At 35.4% G+C, this 14560-nt stretch overlaps 1 protein-coding gene across 1 annotated transcript in view; it reads left to right on the top strand.

The window, feature by feature from the left end:
• LOC115623516 (insulin-like receptor) overlaps positions 1-14560 on the top strand; it is a 59360-nt gene that overhangs the window by 20750 nt on the left and 24050 nt on the right. The gene's annotated exons all lie outside the window — the stretch shown is intronic.

Genomic DNA, 14560 nt, shown 5'->3' with positions numbered 1-14560 from the left:
AAAACAATATTGTGTCTTGTTTATTGCTTTATTTGCGGCGTTTTGCTCTTGATTAGGTTCTTTTGTGACCGCCCGTTGTTTTGTTGTTGTTTCTGCTGCGGCTGCCACTGGCGCTGGCGCTGACTTGGTTTATGTTTCTCAGTGTCTCTGCATTGTACGTGTGTATGTGTGTGTGTATATCAGTGTGAGAGTGTGTGTGTGTGTGTGTGTAGCATTAGCAAAGGCAAATGTGAAAACAATTTAAGCGGAACTTAATAGCTTAACAACTATTTTAACTTTGCCATAGAAACGACGACGATGACAACGACAACGCGAACATTGTGCCTTGTTGCTGTTGCTGTTGTTATTGTTGTTAATTTTGTATTGTTGTTGCTGTGTATTTTTGTCTTTATGTATTTTTCCGCCGTTGGTAAAAATTTATTGCGTTTTATCTTATGTATATACATACATATGTACATATCATATACATACGAATATTTACATACATACATACATACAAATGTATGCTGAAATGTTGTCGCTGCAACTATTGTTGCGGTTGTTCTTCCCCTGATGTTGTAATATTTATTCGTTGCACTTGTTTGTTGTTTTTGCATTTGTTATTCCTCATTTCTTTTGCGGCAGCGCTTAGAAAATTGCGCCTCGCCTTTTTGGCGCCTTTAAAGTGGCGCTTGTAAAAAAAAATAACAGATATACATACATACTTACATATGTACTCGTACTGTATCTACAATTTGTAAACAAAACAGCGCTTATGTGCTGGCTGTTATGCATTAATATGTACATAAATGTATGTTATGTTTTTACCTTCCAATATGCGTACAATTTCTTTCAGAATAATCTAGTGGCAGCAACGATCTGGAAGGGACGAAAGGTCTCTTGATCCCGATGGAAATGTTCTTTCAATTTAAAAGATTGTAATTCTCGATTCGTTTGGCATTGTCAATAATTTAAGCCTTCCAAATATTTACATTTTTGCAATTGCCAATTCTATTCGCGTTCGCAATCACAATCAACAAGACTTAACATAAATCTTTGGAACTGTATGATTAAAAATGAAAAGATAAACTTAAAAATAATAAAGAAATCAATCGTACATGCAAAGAAAACAAATTAAAACTGATTTAAAATAGAAACGGATAAGAAATTATAGTAAACAAACAAAAAATAACTAACAAATCTGTCGAAAATACAAAACAAACGAATAAAAACTTTACCTATAATAGTAAGGAAAAGTAACTTATATAATCAAGAAAAAAAGGTTTAATCTGGGACTCCTAGAGGGCCATTTTTTTTAAAGCAGAGTTAAGCCGACAAATATTGATAGAAATCGAAAAAAATTTCTGTCTTAATTTAGGTCATGAAGTTGGGATTCAGCTAAAACATACATACATACATATATGAGATAGTTTAGGGGCTCAGGTAACTGTTTATGACACCGATTTGGAGGACTGGTAGTGAATGAGAGCAGAGTGAGATCAGCGAGCATAGAGAAGTAGTCAGAGAGTCGTTAAGTAGCATCGTCGTGAGTCACACATAGTTAAGTCGATCTAAATAGTTGTCGAGCTGTAATTATTATTGATTAATTTATTGTTGAACGAGCTCTGCCTGTCATAGTTGTCTCATATTTTTCCTGGCCAATATACCACAACTTGTTAGGAGTACTGATAGGTGCCGCAGATACCTAAACAAACGGAAACAGCTTGCTCTAGAAACGCGAGAAAATCGACTAAAATCATTTCAAAATATTGCCCGACCTTAAGCAAACTATTGTTTCTAAACAACGAACTCAAACCGACCAATCATGTGAATAGACAAACTATATACATATGTATGTATGTGTTCTCATTGCTGTGTTGAAATCAAATTACATTAATTCATTAAAGCAAATTAATGTTTAATAAATCATAGCAACAACAAATTGAAATCTTGTGTGTTCTATATGTCTATGTTTGGCTATGTGTGTGTGTGTCTGTCTGTGTGGGCCGAGCTGCCAATCTGTCTGGCGCCTATTTTATGTTCGTAAAAGTTCATCAAATGTCAATTTTTGACAAGCAAGCCCAAAGATGTTGATCAATCTGAAATTGTACAGTGATGAGGCTCTATGGAATTTTTGGTTTAAGCTTAAATAATAATATATTTAAAGCAAGAATTTCATCATCACGCCAAGCTAGCTGCGGAGATTATAATTGTCGTTTGAGGCGACTCAAAAAGACTATACTGGCAGATTCCCTGTAAGTTATCGGGGCTTAAATTCCATCATAAACCGACGGCTAAAGGAGACATTTGTCCGACATCTCATCCGAGTCTGTGGCTAAAGATAAAGGCTCCATTGAGTCCTTTGATTTTGTTATGACGTTACTTTAGTGGAAAAGCTACTTCAAAGTATACTCATATACCATAATAATAAGTTCTTCGGTTATTTAAATGGAACTGCCACTATTAACGAATCATATATTACAGTATCCCCCATCTTCAGTAAAGTAAGAACTTTTACTTTCCAAGAGTCTCTCTAAGTATAGCGCCTTAAGCTTAAGTCGAACGCGCAGATAATCGATCTAACTGAAGCTCCAATAATCTGCAAGTAGACATCTGCGAATCGACTCTACCTTGGTTCGCCATTTGTCGACAGCAGACATTATCTTCAGACATTTATTGAGCCCAGATATTATAAAATTTCTTCTAAATAAATTACGTAATTTTGACGATTCCGATGCGCCGCGTCAGCGACAACTCTATTCAATCGCTATCGGTTAGCTCGATACAGGAATCGATTTATCGATGCATCGAACTTCTATTAACGGTTTTTATAAAAGCTTTTATTGATGTTTAAACACAGGGAACTTCATTTTGATTTGTCATATTATTTAAAAAGCTGTTTTTTTTTATAAAATACAAAAGGTTTCAAAACAAACGATATTTTCACAAATTCAATGAATAAAATAAAAACCAAAAAAGGTATAACATACAAAAATAAAGATTCAGTGTATTCAGAATAAAACATGGATGTCTTAAAAAAATATCATAACATCGATGTATCAATGTTGCATCGATGTTTCGTCCAGACTAGTCTGCTCTCTTTGATAACAGTTAGGCAGGTTTGACTGTACCATGAGAAACAGCGGCCATCTTTCGCGTATAGCGTGAGCATTGCACTGATAAGAATGCATGAGATGCTGATGTTTTGATTCTTGTTGTTGTTGTTGTTGTTATTGTTCATATAGCTCCAATTGGCGCCCAAACGATTAGAGTCGTCTTTATTGTTATCAATTGTATTTAAAGGAAATCAAAATGAATTTTAAATGAATGTGTGTGTGTATGATGTGTGTGTTGGTCATTAATAAAAAATTCAGTCACACAATCGCTGTGCGACACATTTGGGTGCCTGCATTTCATTCACAAAACAATATTTACTGGCACTTGCCAATGCCCCCCACCACGCCCAAAGAACAACAACAATAACAACAAGTAGAGCAACAAAAGTCAATAAGCTTTTTAGCTTTTCGGTGAGCTGATAAGGCCAGCAATGTGCGCTTATCTACATAAATGCGTAAACATGCATATCAGTTACACACACACACACACTCACAGAAACGTGCTTACAGAAGTCAAGCCAATAATTCATTTCAGCAAAGGGCATACTGCTTAATGGGATATAGACATACATACACACACACCCATATATGTAGGGCATGGGTTGTCGAGGGCCTTACTCCGATTAAATTATACACTCACTTTAGTTTTCTCAATTATTTTATTGTATAATTAACATTAGGTATGTAGGTCTGTTAGGTTATTTATTATTTAACATTTATTTAATTCATCGTTTGATTTTAGCACGAGCACACTCAATACCTCTTTCTGCCTCAACAACTCAGGCCCGACTCACTGATCTGATGCTACTTATGCTGTACTTCGTTTTCTTTCATTTCCTTCTCTTCCCTTTTGCATATGCCAACTGTCATTTCCTAACCAGGGCTGCAGTATGGCAGGGCTACTGTGTTATATTCTACCACTCCTACATTCGGCCATCCGACAAGACATTCGTCCCGAATGATGGACACCATCTTTTCATAAATTCTGCAACAGTGTTTGTTGTATTTGGTCCCTCATCTTCTCCTATCTTTTCCACTACATAGCGCCCATGTCGTAACTTTCGAACTACCTTGTAGGGCCCTAGAAATTTCCTTTTTAATTTAAGTCCTGGTCCAAACTGTGTACGTTTTATTGCTACCATGTCGTCGACTTCATACTCATTCTCAGTTTTCCTAGATTTATTATATGACTGTCGATTTTCTTCCTGAATATGTGCAATATTTTCTTTTACAGCTTTACGAATTTCGTCTTTTTCGGTTTGTAATTCATTGAGGAGATCGTCCTCCAGCAACACCTTGAGTTCGGGATCGTTTTTTGTTCTCATATTTATGCCTGTTAATATTTTAAAAGGAGACACTTTAGTACTTCTTGGAGGAGATGTGTTAATAAACTGCTGGACTCTATTGACGTTTTTGTACCAGACTTGTGGATTTTCAGCACATAGCTTACTCAACATAGTAATGACAATTCTATTGATTCTTTCTACCTGTCCATTACCTCGTGGTACACCTGTGGCTATTAATAAATGCTGAATATTTTCTGATTCACAATATTCTTTGAAAACGTTTGAAGTAAAAGCTGTGCCTCTGTCTGTGATCATTCGCATTGGATTACCGAATACTGCTGATTGCTTTTGCAGTTTATCTACAACTTCTTCTGCACCAGTACTTTTTGTTGGGTATAGCCAAACAAACTTGGAAAATGCATCTACAACCACTAATATATGGTTATACTGTTTCTTTGTTGTGTCCATTGGACCAATGTGATCGATGTGAAAAGTCTTCAAAGGCTCATCTGATTTATCGATTGGATTGAGGAAACCTTCTTTCTTGCTATGTTTTTGTTCACCTACGATGCACTCTACGCATGATTTTATAATCGCTTCAACCTTTTTTGCTAAATCTGGTATATAATACTGTTTTTGGATAAGTTCACTGGTCTTTTTAACACCGTAGTGTCCCTGGCGGTGTGCCATTGTAATAATTTCGTGTTCCATCTTTGAGGGTATAACTATTAATTCTCTCACTAAATCCTTGTACAATACTTCGTGTTTAATGTAATAATCTTTATAAATTCCTGTTTCCAATGCCTTAAAAATAGCATTTATCCATTCGTCTTGACATTGTGCCTGTTTAATGCGGTGTCTTAAAGAATCTTGAATCAACAAACAGTGTACTCTGCTCAAAGCATCAACATGCTTCATTTTCGTTCCTGCTCTGTGTTCAATTATATATTCAAAATCCTGAAGAAAAATCGCCCACCTTGCTACTCTTAAAGGAACATCCTGTTTTTTAATGGTCATAGCAAAAGCGTTGCAGTCCGTCACTATTTTAATTTTTCGTCCTAGCAAATAAATTCTCCATTTTTTCAAAGCCTGGATTATCGCGAGAACTTCTAATTCGTAAGACGAGTACTTCTCTTCGGCTGCGGTAGTTTTACGACTCATATACTCGACTGGGTGATAAAGTTGGTCTACGGAATCTTTTTGCATTAGTACAGAACCATATCCATACATACTCGCGTCGCAATGCACTTCGGTACTAATCTTTGGATCAAATAAACGTAGAATTGGTGAATTAGTCAAACGTAATTTAAGCTCCTGAAACGATGCTAATTCTTCTGCTTCCATCCTAAAAGTCACATTGTTTTTCATTAGATTGGTCAAAGGTCTGGCCACTATGGCAAAATCTTGTACAAATTTGCGAAAATAAGAGGTTAAACCTAAAAAACGTTGAACTGCCTTTTTGTCTCGAGGAACTGGAAAATTGTTAACTGCTGAAGTTTTCTCTTTTGATGGAGTTATCGAACCGTTTTCGATTATATACCCTAGGAACGTTACTCTTCGTTTTAAGAACTGACATTTTTCCCATTTAATCCTAAGGCCTGAAACTTCTGCCAAACTCAACACGTCCTTTAACTTTTTTAAACCGTCTTGTTCGTCTTTTGAAGGAATGATTATATCGTCCATATACAAAATAACTGTTCCTTTGTCTATTAGTGGTCTCAATACTGCAAATATATACCTCATGAATACAGCAGGGGAGTTTGAAATTCCAAAAGGAACAAAACAAAACTCGTATTGCCCTTTTTGCGTGACGAAAGCTGTATATTTTCGGGAATTTTCATTAATAGGAACGTGGAAAAATCCATTTCTAAGATCTAATGTTGTGAACATATTCCCTTTCTGAAGCTTGCAAAGAACATCGTCGATTGTTGCCATCGGAAAATTATCTCTGACGATTTTTGAATTGAGCTTTCTATAGTCACAGCATAATCTCTTGGTGCCATCTTTTTTTGACACAAGTACAATAGGAGAAGCAAATTCGGAAAAACTTTGACGAATTATTCCTTCTTTGAGCCAATCCTTGTCCACCTTTTCCTGCTCTTCAATTGACAATCGCCTAGGCCTCTGATAAATTGGTGCTTCGTCTGTTAATATAATGCTCATCTCTACTGGACTACTCTCTGGCTTTCTATACTTGTAACTATCAATCATGCTTTCTACTTCAGTTTTAATTTCGCTCTTTAGATGGAAAAAGTCAAGCTTACTCGACTCTTTAGCAACTTCCATTGATAGTAGCTGGCTAAATGTATTTTTTAACTCCGGTATTTTATTTTCTTCTTTGTTTTTACTTTCCTGATATTTTGTTGCTTCATTTAAAACATTTTCTCTGGCTTGGCAACTAATGCCTTTAGCTGTAAGGGTCACGTTGACGAACTCTAAGACATCGCTTCCAATGACACCGTCGTATAAAGTATCTTCATTTCGAACTACATGAAAACTAATCGCTATTGGATTAGAATCCAATTGTGTATGTACTCTAAAAGAACCCAATGTATAAATTTGTTTGCCTCCTATACCTATAAGTTCTTTTATGTCTCGGTTTAGAGTAACTGGATGTATCGCTTTGTAACTTTTCTCGCTGATGGTGCATATATCACTGCCTGAATCGAACAGAGCTGACAAAACATGTTTACCTATCTGGACATTTATGAAAACTCTATTAAAAACGCTTTGCGATAGCTGCTGCAAGTTTGATTTATCTTTCTTTACCAATGCATGTTCATTTTTCACCTCGCATTGATTAGCCTTGTGCCCAAACTCATTGCATTTAAAACATTTTATATTTGGTTCTCTGCAGTTTTTGGCTAGGTGGTTTTTCCCTCCGCACTTAAAACAACGAATATCCTCTTTAAACTTCTTTTGTTCATTTGTTTCAAACTTTGTTTTCGGTTTCCATTCTCTACCTGATGCTATTTTCTCATAAATTCTTAGCTTGTCGCGTAACTCTTTTACTGTAGTTGCCTGGTATAAAATACTTTTATTTACTTTTGAATCTGGAATACCCTCAATGATATATTCAATGATACTCTCCTCATCCAGTTTGGTTTTATTAGCTAAACTCAGCATGCTGTAATAATATTCATTTAAACTCTCATCGGATTTTTTCTTTCTATTTTCCAATAGTTTATGTATTTGCTTTGCCGTAAACTTTGTGCTGAACTCATCTTCTAATGCATTTTTTAGCGTACGCCAATCGTTTAGCCCTTCTTTAGAATTTATAAACAGCTTTGCTCCTCCTTGAAGTAATTGCCTGCCATATATAAATTTTTGCAAATCGTTCCACTGTACAGTAAGAGCATTATTTTCAAACTCTCTTAACCAATCGACAACGTCATAGCTTCCGCTACCATCGAAAGTTGTCATAGAGTCTTGAATATCTCTTAATGTGAACGTCATTTTGTTGCTAGATTCGGATCCTCTCTCTTGAACGTCTTGCTGTATATTTTCAATTTGCTCTGAAATACCTGCACCTTCTGCTACACTCTCTTCGTATATTGAACTTGCCTCAGAATCTGCTCCCTCAGAATAATATCTCGATAAAGTTTCCTGCAACTGAACTTTTAGCCCATCTGTTGGCAAACCTAATTCACTTAAAATCTTTTTTAGCTCTGGAACTTTGAGTTGTGCTATCTCGTGGTACAACATAATACGCCTTAAATACAAAGTTAGTAAGCTTATTCTATTTTACAAAATTCATTGGAATATTTGTGCTTTTGTGGTAAACATATATATTCAAAAAATCTTCTTTTGCTTGTAATGTGCCAATTTGTTAAATATAATTAGTGTTATATTTACTTGTTTAGCAAACTTGCTCCACTGTTTGCCGTTGTGCGATTTTCCACCCTCTTGGCTGCGTCTTGTTGTTTCTTCTTCTGTTCTGTTCTCTTCACCGCCGGTACTCTCTTATTCTGGCAATAAGACACGCCGCTTACTCTTCTCGCTGTTGTTGCTTACTCTGCTCACCGTCGTCGTCGATCTATGTTCACCTCGCCGCCGTCGCTGCTTACTCTGGTCGCTGCTGTTGTCGTAGCTCTCTTGCTACGCCGTCGCTGCTTACTCTGCTCGCTGCTGTTGTCGTAGCTCTCTTGCTACGCCGTCGCTGCTTACTCTGCTCGCTGCTGTTGTCGTAGCTCTCTTGCTACGCCGTCGCTGCTTATTCTGCTCGCTGCTGTTGTCGTAGCTCTCTTGCTACGCCGTCGCTGCTTACTCTGCTCGCTGCTGTTGTCGTAGCTCTCTTGCTACGCCGTCGCTGCTTACTCTGCTCGCTGCTTACTCTGCTCGCTGCTGTTGTCGTAGCTCTCTTGCTACGCCGTCGCCGCTTACTCTGCTCGCTGCTTTTTTTTCGGTACAGTCGATCTCTGCTGTGTAACGGTTGATGCCGATATGAACACCTTGTGATCGTTCTGACCTTCGGTTGTTGCCCACTTATGATTTTGTTGCCATCTGCTTGTCTCGCTCGCATGCGTCGGTTTTAAACGTGCCACGCTGCTGTCTCACAGGCTGTCTCACTGGCGCCTTGTTGGTTTGAGTTTCTCAAATGTTCGCCGCTTTCTATGCATTTAGGCGTCCAAAAGAAAAATTATGCCTCGTGCACTCCAAAATTGTTTTTTTTTTTATGTATTCTGTGCAATTTTACGAAACGTCGAAAAACAAACAATTTAATGATTGTTATGATGCCTTTATGGTATTGTTCTTCGGGTTTCACTGCACAAAAAACGGTTGAGCCCCCAAGATTGTAGGGCATGGGTTGTCGAGGGCCTTACTCCGATTAAATTATACACTCACTTTAGTTTTCTCAATTATTTTATTGTATAATTAACATTAGGTATGTAGGTCTGTTAGGTTATTTATTATTTAACATTTATTTAATTCATCGTTTGATTTTAGCACGAGCACACTCAATACCTCTTTCTGCCTCAACAACTCAGGCCCGACTCACTGATCTGATGCTACTTATGCTGTACTTCGTTTTCTTTCATTTCCTTCTCTTCCCTTTTGCATATGCCAACTGTCATTTCCTAACCAGGGCTGCAGTATGGCAGGGCTACTGTGTTATATTCTACCACTCCTACATATATACACTGTGTGTGTGTGTGTGTATTTAGTACTTTGGGCTGTGAATGAAACCCAATAACTACGACGTCGGCATTTACTACAATTTCATTGATAACTTCAAATGCCAGATCAAATAAAGGGCATATGTATATATGTATATCCATACGTATGGAATGTGTGTTCTACAAACAGTGCTAGCAACAACAACAACCACAACAATAAATACATAGACATCGAGCGCGCGCACACAAATTGGGTAATTGTTGTTGTTGTTGTTGTTAAAATGCAGTCGAAAAGAAAGAAAAAGAACAAATCTAATCATAAATAATCAGAAAATAAATAGTGAGTTAGTGAAGTAGGAAATATTTTTTAAATCTATGTATATATGTATGTATACGTATCTGTAAATAGTTAGGCTCGTCCAGTCCACTCAGGCAGCTATAAACAAACAACCAACTCAGAACAACAACAGCAACAAGTTCGATTGTCCAACAACAAGCGTCAAACAAATATAAATGCCAATGAATTCAATTTTGGTTTTTTTTTACGAAATCAAAAGAAAGTCAACTCTAAGTTTCAGAAAACTAGTTATCAGTTTATGACATTAAAAATCTGCATACTAATAGAATTATAGGATCTTTTTATAAGAAAAACAAATTAACTTCGATTTTATAGATTGGCAACAATAAAAGGCTGTATCTGCAAAACTACATCAATGTTTATTTACTTCAGTAATTCGAATATACTTTTTTCTCTCAATTTTCTTCAAAAATGATTACAATTGACTACAGTTAATTTAAACACTACAATATCTTCGACATTTAAGTACAATAAAGTTTTTGATAATTGTTCAAATAATTAATACACTTTTGTGACATTTTCATAAATTTTCGTCATAATATGAAACCGTTTGTAAGAAGAAGAACGGCATTGAGTTCAAAATTAAACGACACTTTTATGATTTGATTATTATTTACAAAAAAATCTTTAAATGATTTCAACATTTGTCAAAACGCTTTTATATAAACTATGTCTATATCAGCAAGTATTTTCTTAATCAGCATGACAAGAGAAATCGATCTAGACATGTCTGGATGAACGCTTGAATTTTGGAATCGGCCGAGCCTATTACATTAACTAAACTTTGTATACTTTTTAAATATATATTCTTTACTTTTGTTTCAATTTCAATGAAATCTTTCAACTCTTAGAAAAGCTATAAGAAAATTATTTCACTTCAGTGCTAAGCCAACTTACTGCAGCATCTGATTAACCTCTTCTTCTTTAAATCGTTATAGATATAAATCGATGTCGATAAATCAAATATTCAAATCATTTAATTCCAATTCATCTTAACAGTTTTGTAAACTTTGATTGACCTTTTGTAGCCATCAGCAGATACTTATTTGAAAATTTATTATCTATAGAAAAATCTTACAAAATAATTTTATTCTTTTATTTTCATTTCATTTTTTACAGCAAATTTTGTTTTACTATTTACTTTTGTTGATAATTAATGATTGCAATAACATTTTTCATTTATGAAAACGTAATATTGAATATATTTTATTGCATAGAATACTATATTTTGTCAATTTACAATATCATTTATTACAACAAATTATGTCAACAAAATTGTTAATCTGTAAGAGCCATAATCGTAAAAGATTAATATAATTATATTAAATAGTATCATTTATTAAAGCAAAATATGTTTTGCTCCCTCTTGTTGATCATTAATTATTGTTTAAATTGTTTAATCTGTCCAAATATAATTAAAAATGATTACAAAATGATTATTATACTCGACCTTATTGCAAAATATTCTGTTTCTTTTCTCATGTCTCTTCATCACCTCGCATAAATAAATAAGTAACATAGTTTTAGTTCCGAGCACCATTCCTTTATTCATAATTTAAATAGAATTGCAATAAAAGCCAATCTGTTTAAATTAAAATTGCTATATTATTTACACTGTTCACTGAAAAGTGAAAATATACATACCAGGTTATCCAACCCCTTTATTCATCATTTCAAGAGAATTGCAATAAATATTGCAATAAAAGGCAAACTGTTTTAATAAAAATTTCTTTATATTTACACTGCTTACTGAAAAGTTTAAGGGAATATTGGAAAATATAAATACCAAGATATCCAACCCCCCTTTACCCAACATTTCAAGAGAATTGCAATAAATATTTTAATCAAAAAGCAAACTGTTTTGTTGTAAAACAAAGTTGAGAGTCTACAGCTTCATGGTAAAACGGGTCTAATTAGTTTGAGCGGAAGCAAGCATCTCAGACCCCTTAAAGTATTAATTAGTTCCTAATCAACATGACTAGACATGCCTGTATGAACGCCTGAGTTTTAGGAATGGTTGTCCCCACACTTATTAATTCAATATTGTCCACAGATTCGAAAGCTACATAAACCAAACACTACGACTATCTCGAATTTCATCCAAATAGGTTAATGTCTAGACGTACATATGTATGCTCCTAAACTAAAGACTTTTATAAAAATCCTTCCACTTGCTAGTTTTTGTATAAAGAGCGGATGCCCATTTCTTTGTTGCTGTATGTCTGGCTCACTTGGTCAGTCAGTCAGCCAATCAGTAACTTCTTCACTCAAAATCAGCTTTGGCTTCTTACTTTTTTCTTTGACCAACACCTTGCTTTCACTCACATTCACTGCTTTTTTCTCTCTCTCTCTCTCTTTCTCTGTCGCCCTCCATTAGCACATCTCATTCACCCACTTGTTGTTGCTGTTGTTTTCCTTTTTACGCCTGCTTATCAAAATCAGCGCATCGACAACTTTGGCGACGACGCGTCGCTCGTCGCTCGCTTCTAACGCTTAACAATTATTGTTTACACAATTGCATTCCAAGCACACACACACACGCGTAAATGTATGTATAAATGTGCCGCCCGCCGATGTCAACACTTGAAAAATGTCATATGAAAAAAAAAAAACGAAAAACGAAAAAATAAAGCGCTCGCTAAATTTCATTCACTTGATTCACGCAACAACAACAAGAGCAGCAACATCAGAAGCAGCAGCAGCAGCAACAATAACAACAAAAGCAACTACAACTCGCTTTTGCTGGCCATGCCGGCACGTTCGGCTGCTCGCTCATTTATTGTTGTTGCTATTGTTGGTTGGGCTTGCTTTTACGTTACTCGCTACATTCATTCATGCACACTAACCCACACACACACAGACACACACACTCACACACACGCATGGCTTTGATTCATACGGAGAAGACATGCAATTGAAACGGTGCGGTACGTTAGAGGGGGCTTTGGGCCCAAGCGACGACAACAATAATAACAACAACAGCATTTAGCTAACGGGCGGCCCATTCATGGACTAATATGCATGTGTACGTTTGTGTGTGTGTTTGTTTGTGTGTGTATTTAACACCGTTGATAGACATCAATAGCAGCAACCATACCAACAACAAATATTACTTGTAATATGTATTCAAAAGAAAAAAATGTAAAAAATTCCACAATGTAGCCGATGAATTTTTTTTTTTTAAATTACAATATTTCCGTTTTAGATGTTTAAGCGCCGCCATCGCTTAGACGGGTTGTGATTGTGACAAGTTGTTGCTGTTGTTGCTATTTATTTTTTTATTTGTTGTGCGGGTTAGTTTGTGGCTTTGTGGAATTTGTCGCTTATATGGAAACGTTGCGGTTATAAATAAATACCAGATTTTAACAGAATTACATTTCCATAGAATTTGCGTATTGAAATTGTTTTATTTTATTTTTTATTTAAAAAACAACTGCATACAAATTGATTTTTGTATAGAATTTCTGCAATAAAATTTGTATACATGTTTGCTTTATGTTATGTTTAACGAAGGTCGTGAGTTTCCATTCTAATGTTTATAAATAATAGTAGATAATAAAATTGTTATTTCTTACTTTGCCTACTGATTCCTTGACTGCTTCTTTGATCATAGAAAGAATGTTACAACAATAAAGTATTGTAATGAAAACTAATAAAATAACCCAGTTATAGTACATATGTATGCATGTATTCATTATATTTAAATCGATTTATAATCTTTGCCATGTAGTCTTGTTTCCATATAAGAATTACATTACGTCTAGATTTCGACTGATCATTTAAAAAGGAATGATAGAAAATTGTGTTATCCAATTTGTTATCCAATTTAAGATGTTATTTAATAATACGGTTTTTAGAAAAATGTACCGAGGAGCTATAGTTTATTTCAATATTAAGCTGGGTAACAAGAAATTCATATACATAAATATTTGGCGCTATAAAAGTCAATTCGTTCAGGTCCCTAGACAGTTAGTTGTATAAGACGTGGCAGACCCCACAAAGTATATATATTCTTGATCAGCATGACGAGACGAGTCGATCTAGCCCTGTCTGTCTGTCTGTCCGTCCGTATGAACACCTGGATCTCAGAGACTATAAGAGATAGACACCAAATTTTGCAGAAAGATGTCTTATGTGAGTATTCTATACGAGTTTGTTTTATTTTTTTGATTTTCCCCCCACTTCCCCCCTATGGGGGTTTTCCCGATTTTCCATTCGTCTAATCGCCTATATATCGGAGACTATAAGACCTAGCAACACCAAATTTTAGTCCAAGATGCCTTGTGTGAATACGCAGAAAATGTATATTTTGGAATTTCGAACTAAAATTGCAAATTACAAATACCCCCAGTTAGTTATTATGTGTCCGTATGCCAAGTTTCACTATGATAGACCAATTTAACAAGAAGTTATAGCCATAAATATATTTGCTGCTGCAGCGCTGCTCAAGCGCTGCCCGCGGCTGTTGTTGATGTTGCTGTTTGGTTGACTGCTAACATGTTTACACAGACACGAATAGATGCGCATAGGCATTCATACACTCACACAGACGCAATTGCTATGTAAATGTGCAATTATAAACCCTTTACGTGAGTTCGAACACCGAAAGAGGTAAAATCGATCCAATTTTTTTTTTTAATTTTCTTAATTTTTTTAATTTCAATAATTATTTTAAACATATGTACAGAGTAATTCAAAGTCGGG

This window comes from Scaptodrosophila lebanonensis, unplaced genomic scaffold (assembly GCF_003285725.1).
Source record: "Scaptodrosophila lebanonensis strain 11010-0011.00,11010-0021.00 unplaced genomic scaffold, SlebRS2 tig00000053-arrow-pilon, whole genome shotgun sequence".
NCBI classification, from domain to species: domain Eukaryota; kingdom Metazoa; phylum Arthropoda; class Insecta; order Diptera; family Drosophilidae; genus Scaptodrosophila; species Scaptodrosophila lebanonensis.
The sequence above is the reverse complement of the archived record's forward strand: the minus strand, read 5'-3'. Positions and strand labels throughout refer to the sequence as shown.